At 40.4% G+C, this 7,159-nt stretch overlaps 1 non-coding gene across 1 annotated transcript; it reads right to left on the bottom strand.

Annotated features, from left to right (window-relative positions):
- Positions 1 to 495: 495 nt before the first annotated feature.
- Positions 496 to 602, bottom strand: LOC141634851 (small nucleolar RNA R71). The gene has a single exon (XR_012539569.1). It is a non-coding gene; the product is annotated as a small nucleolar RNA R71 (small nucleolar RNA).
- Positions 603 to 7,159: the final 6,557 nt, after the last annotated feature.

The following is a 7,159-nucleotide window of genomic DNA, read 5'->3' as shown; positions in this document are numbered from 1 at the left end:
CTTGTTAGGAGGAATTTGAGAGGTGTTGGTGAAGTTGTTCAACCCACTAGTGAGTTTGTCAATCCTTTCGCAATAGAAGGAGAAGAAAACCCATTACACAATACCCCACAAAATCCACCTACAATGCCAAAATTCTCGTCACACTCCGTACCCACCGAGGAGAATCTACCAAATGGTACTCCTACACCGCAACATCTCACCGGAAACTTTATTGCCAAGTCCGCCTTCATCCAACTAGTTGAGAGGAGCCAATTTGGGGGGATGCCTAGTGAGGATCCTCATTCTCATATGGAAACCTTTTGCGATTATTGTGATGCTATCTCTCAAACGGGCGTGACTCAAGACCAAATTAGATGGGTCTTATTTCCTTTTTCCTTAATCGGCACCGCAAAGCAACGGTTGAAGGGCCTTGATAAGGCCACCCTTGGAATAGATTCTTGGAAGAAGTTGGCTCTAGCTTTCTACAAAAAATTCTACCCACCGGAAAAGACCAACATGCTAAGAGCTCAAATTACGGGTTTTAAGCAAAGGGATGAAAAGTCTTTGTATGAAGCTTGGGAGCGGTTCAAGGGAATTTGTCGCTCATGTCCTCACCATGGACTTAGCGAATGGTTTTTGGTACAACAATTTTGGAATGGTTTATATGAAGATTCTAGGAACATTCTCAATATGGGATCGAATGGGATGTTCACCGAGGTTGATAACAACCAAACTTGGAGCAAAATTGAAGAGATGGCAATCCACAATTCACAATATAGTAGGCCTCGCAAGGCTACTAGAGGAGGAAAGTATGAAGTGGACGCCGTTACTCAATTAGGTGCCCAACTAAGCTCCCATATCGATACAATCAACTTGAAGTTTGAACAAGCTATGGCTAGACTTGAGGAAAACTCAAAATCATCGAAGCATCATGTCAATGCCATGACGGCATCCTCATCAATCCCAAGTGGGATATGTGAGAATTGTGGAACTTTGGGTCATGACCCAAGTGAGTGTAGGGGAACAACCGAACAAGTGAATGTTTTCCAAGCATATAAAAGTGGTACCCCTTATTCAAATTTTTACAATGAAAACACCAAGTTCCATCCAAATCTCTCATACAAAAGCCAAAATGTTCAAAACCCTCAAACAACATACACTCCACCACCCATGAGAAACCAAAATCAAAGACCCTTTTACAATCAAAACCAAGGTTACCAAAATCAAAATCCATACAATCACCAAAATGACCAAGGCTTTGATGTCCAAAAAGCGGTCCTCCAAATGCAAAAGAATCAACAATAATTTTTCACCCAAATGCAAAAAAAGACAAGCAAAAGAAACCACCATCAACAACATTCTAGCTCACACCAAGATGTTGGAAACACAATTGACTCAACTAGCATCTTCAAGCTCACAAAGACAAAAGGGGCAATTACCACCTCAAAGTAATCCCCCTAGACATGAAACGGTTAGTGCCATTCACTTGAGAAGTGGTACAAGGTATGAAGTACCAAAGAAGCAAGTTGAGGATGAAGTTGTGGAAGCTAGTCAAAAGGAAGAAATTGTGCAAAACTCCAAAGATGGAGAATCATCAAAAGAAGAAAGTTCAAAGAAAAATGAAGACAAGGCCAAGGAGAAGGAGCCCATTATGATTAGACTTCCTTTTCCAAGTCGTCAAGCCAAGCCCAAATTTGATGATCAACTTGGAAAGTTCATGGAAATTGTGAAGAATTTAGAAGTCTCAATTCCTTTCACGGAATTAATCAATCACGTTCCGGCCTATGCGAAATACATGAAAGATATCCTCACAAAGAAGAAGTCAATCCGGAAACTTGAGACTATCGCCTTCACTAAGGTGAGTAGTGCAATACTTCAAGGGAGTTCACCTCCAAAGTTAAAAGATCCGGGAAGCTTCTCAATACCGTGTACCACTGGCGACACGACAATCAACAAAGCCTTATGTGATCTAGGGGCTAGTGTGAGTGTCATGCCATACTCGGTAAGTAAAAGGTTGGGGATGGGAGAGCTTAAATGCACCAACATCACACTCCAAATGGCCGATAGATCGACGAAGACACCATTAGGGATATGGGAAGATGTCCCCGTGCGAATTGGGAAGTTTTTCATCCCGGTGGACTTTGTCATTGTTGATATGGAGGAAGATTCCAACATTCCAATCATCCTAGGAAGACCTTTCCTACACACCGCCGGTGCGGTGATTGATGTGAAACATGGAGAGCTCACTCTAGAAGTGGGAGATGAAAGCATAACTTTTAATCTTGACAAGACTATGAGAGCTCCTCGTTTGCATGAGCCATGTTTCATGATTGATCACTATAGCCGAAAAGATGAAAGGAAGAAATCGGAACTCCAATGGAGGAAGAAAATTGAAGATGCTCCATTCAAAGAGCAAGTAAATAGTAACAAGGAGAGCTTGCAAAGCTCATCAAAATCAACCAAGGAAGAAGAGGATGGCCTCATTGGCCAAGAGAAGAAATTGGTAGAGTTGTCTCCATCTAAGCAAGAGATTTTCAATGATCAACTCAATGAAGTTTGTGGTCTTTGGGACGACGAATTTAAAGGGATTTTTAATCCCTACATTGGACATGCCATCGATCATGATCAACAACAAGGGCCACGGTCTATTGAGGACCTCTACCATAATAATGAACAAGCTTTTGATTACTTCTTCAAGGTGTTGAGCAACATCAACAACACCTTGAACATGCCCCCTTGACATCTCATCGAGAATGAGAGTTTGGTGGAGTCCTCCCTAAACCACCACTTGTAAATATTTCTAACTCCCTAACTTACATTTCAATTCTTGTATTGCATTTTTGTCATCTTTGGATTTTTATTTACTTTGATCAAAATAATTGTCATGTAAGAGAGAAGTGAGGGAGGGACTAACAATTTCAATTGATGTGTAGTGCCTTACCTTAGTGTGGGGATGGCAATTGCCTAGGCTATCCTTGCCTTAGTAGTGCCCCCACAATGAAGACCACAAGACTTGAAAGAAAGAATGGAAGAATGATAAAGGGGATGAGCTGTGCACGGGTGGAACTGAATCCGTGTACATAGGGGAAGAATCCGAGCGGATTCCCAAGAATCCGCCCGTCTTATGCAATCCGAGCGTCCTGCAGAAAAGACGCCCGTCTTGAACTGAGCTGAATTTTGAGATTTTCTTGACTGTTAAAGAATCCGAGCGGATTTCTGAAAATCCGCCCGTCCTGAAGAATCCGTCCGTCTTGTGAGAAAGACGCCCGTCTTTGCAGCTGAGGAAAACAAGCAAATTTCTCTGGATGAGAATCCGTCCGTCCTTGAGCAAATCCGCCCGTCCCGTGTTCAGCAAATCCGAGCGGATTGTACCAAATCCGCCCGTCTTTAGGCGAGTTTTTGCAAAGGTAGAAGAAGCAGAATCCGCACGGATTGAGCCTAATCCGCACGGATTGCTCCTGCAGTTTTGAAATTTTCGGTCTCTTTAAAACCCCTCCCACCTTCATTCATTCATTCATAAACACTACCCACAACATCAAAACCCTCATCCTCTCCATCATAAAAACAAAAACCCTCAACAACATTCACCAAAATCAAATCAAACCATCCTTCTAACAACAAATTAATCACTCCATCTTCAACAAAAATCAAAACCAAGAACAAAATCTTCAACCTTTGAGTCGATTTTTGTTTTCATAAAGGCAAAGCCTTTCACCTTCAAATCGATTTGGGCATACTACAAATTGAAGATTTTTCACTCTTTTCTTGGTTAAGCTCATCAATGGCAAGGACTAAGGGAGCAACAAAGGCAACAAAGGCACCAAAGGCTAAGGCACTCTCACAAAGGCAAAAGGCTCTTCAAACAAAGAAAGCTTTGGCTATGGTGGTGGCAACACCAAACTTGGAAGTGCAACAACAACAACAACCTTCTATGGGACCATCAACATCTTCTACTCCGGTAATTAATCAACTTTTGCATTATCCGGAGGTAACTTTTATTTCCGATACCCATAGAAATAACTTTGTCAAGTTTGCTATGAAATCTATTCAATCCACCAAATTCATATGTAAAGATGCCTTGGAAAAATTGGGTGTTCTTGAACAAACAAAAGCCTTTTTCAATGCCATGGGGTTGAAGAAATTGTTTGAAACAAAGGAATTGACATACCCCTCCCTTGTCTTGGAATTTTTAAGTTCTTTGAAAGTCACCAAAGTTGAGAATAGGGAAAATCTCGAGTTTCGTCTAGCTAATGTTAGTAGACGCATTACCTTTACGGAATTAGGTGAAATTTTGGGTCTTAGCGATGAATCGAGTTATCTTAAGCATTATGGGAAGTATGACCCCGAGCCTCTTTGGGAGGCAATCTCCGGGAAGAAATTTGAGGATTTTCATGCATGTCGTGCTCTTTTGGTCCATCATCCGGGCATAAGAGTATGGCACAAGGTTGTGGGAAATACCATAATTGCTAGGAAAGACACCAATCATTTCACAAGACTTGATTTTATTCTCCTTGAATCGGCTTTGAATATCGGAAGAATTCACACCAAGCCTTACAATTCTTTGAGGCTATTGGTTGATAGATGGCTCAATGTTGATAGTGGGAAGAAGGGCACGACCGTTATTATCAATGGCGGCCTAGTCACGGTCCTAGCTAAGCACTTTGATCCTAATTTCAATAAGGATAAGAAGTACAAAGCAAAGGAAGGTGGCCATCTTATTGATATGCATATTATGATTAACAAGTTCAAGTGGGTTGCCCATAACCCCCTTGACACTAAGTATGGATGGCTAACTAGTGAAGCTAGATCGTTCACCTTGCCCTCGAAGATTTGTCGCCTAAGTGTCCACCGGACCAATTATCTACTTCCCCTTTCCGAAGAAGCCGAGTATATCATTCAACAACAAAAGGGTGATCTTGAAACCCCCTCCTCTTCCATTGTAATACCACCTTACCCCTTTGAGTATGAAGAGTTCAAATAGGAAGGAATTGAAATTGGGAAAGACTATGTGACTCTTCTCATGCAAGCAATGCACAAGCAAGCCCATGAAGATCGGAAAAATGCGTATTTGGCTCAATATCCACCCCTCCTACATCTAGCTAGGCAAGGACTCCTTGATCCATCTTGTCCTTTGCCTAGTTGGGCGGATAGAGAAGTCTTATTTCCGGGTGCATCTAGGGACGTGGTGGGAGACAATGAGGTTGTTGGAAATGATGAAGAAGTTGATGATAATATTGAGGAAGATGCAAGTGAAGATGGAGAAAGAAATGGTGAAGATGATGATGAACAAGATGAGGAAGAAAGTGAAGAAGCAAATGACAAGGAAAGTGGCAATGTGACCACTTCTCATGAGGGAAGTGGTGATGATGATAGCATGATGGAAGACTAGCAAGCCTTGGAGACTCCTACACTCCCATGGTTTGTCTATATCTCTTTGTATTTTATTTCCTTTTGATCATTGTTGGAGTAGTCCTAGCAACATCAAAGGACTCACACCTCGGTACCATTGAGGTGTTCTTATTCTATTGTTCCCATTTGTAAAATCCAAAATGACAAATTAGTTTCATGCATAGCATAGTGTGTGCATGAACTATAACCATCCTTGGACATTAGCAATAGTGTCTCACTCGGTTTGGGGAAGTTAATGCATACGCAACGGGAGGTAATCTAAATTATCCTCTCCGTCATAACAAAAAAACCATGCATCATGTAGTGTAGCTTAGTATAGATTGCATTTAGTATAGAAATCATGCATCATCTTTGCATAATTTCCATCATTTTGGCCATTGAGGACAATGCCCATATTAGTATGGGGATGGGAATTCTAACATTTAACTCTTATTCAAAAAACCCATAAAAATTGAAAAATCTCAAAAAATCATAAAAATTGAAAAATCCAAAAAACAAGTTCATTTCCTTTGTATATATTTTCTTGTATATATTGTGTTTGTTTTATCCTTGTTCACATTGATTGACTACGTCACATCCGAGACATGAGGATATTGAAGACCGCATGGTATGATCTTTCCAATCTCCTTTTTCCTCTTTATGTTAATGACTATGTGGCTTTATTTTGATTGATGCGGTAAAAACAATGTGAATCTAGGACTTGCATTTAGTTTATATGTCATATTAGTTGGTAGAATCACTTGCATTAGGATGTTGATATGCTAGTTGCATCATGGCATGTAGTTGCATGTTAGAAAATTTTGCAAAACCGTCTATTTGGGAAGGTTGACAAGTGTATATAGGCCCTAGTAGATGCTTTTTCTTCTTAAGACTTTGCTTGTTAGAATATTTGTAAAACACCCTAGAATGTGTCATGCTAGTATCCTTTGACCCATGGATAAAGGCCTAGTCAAGAGTACCTTGTGGTGTGATAACTCCTTGGCTACCGTTTATTCCAAGGTGACCCTTGAAACCATGCAACCATCATTCATCCATGTTCTACCATACATATTTTGTCAACAAAAGGGAATGGACACAAAAAAAAATCAATTTGAGTTCAAAGAAATGAAAAATGAAAGAAAGTTTGCAAAAATGCATCAAATGAAAAGAGGAGCAAAAAAATAGAACTCCTAAGCTTCAAATACAAGGCACCCTCGTTACTAATTGGGGTGACTTTGAAAATGTTCAAAGAGAAATGCAAAAAAAGTTGTCAAGTATTGAAATGCCAAAAATCAAAAGAAATGGCAAAGAAAGTGTTCTCAAATGTCAAATGCCACAAGAAATTGGGGGGAAAAACAAAAACAAAAACAAAAGCAAACTCCCAAAAGTGAAACTCAAATATCTATTGATCCCTTTATCCACCGTATCCATTTTTGTGCATGGTAGAGAGGGGACGACCCTTCTTCTTGTCTAGGAAAGAGGGGGAATTCCGCGATCCTCCAGTGTTTCTAACACCATAGGGAGTCTACTCTTGACAAAAGTATTTAACGATTGAGGACAAAGGTACCCTAGCTTGACACATTTTGGAGGTGATTTATTGGTATCCTTCTAGGCTTAGTAGTTTGAACAAATTGCATCTATGAAGGATTGTGTACCCTTGAATTGCTTCCCTTATAGATAATTTCCGCCACTTAGATGAGGAAAGTGGCTATTATTTTTGTAGATGCATCCATTATGTGTTTTTGTGTGCTTAATGTTTGGATGTGTCGCCATTTTGGCAAGACCCACCTTG

The sequence above is a fragment of the Silene latifolia genome, chromosome Y, assembly GCF_048544455.1.
Source record: "Silene latifolia isolate original U9 population chromosome Y, ASM4854445v1, whole genome shotgun sequence".
Lineage (NCBI taxonomy): Eukaryota > Viridiplantae > Streptophyta > Magnoliopsida > Caryophyllales > Caryophyllaceae > Silene > Silene latifolia.
This window is presented reverse-complemented; position numbering and strand designations above follow the sequence as displayed.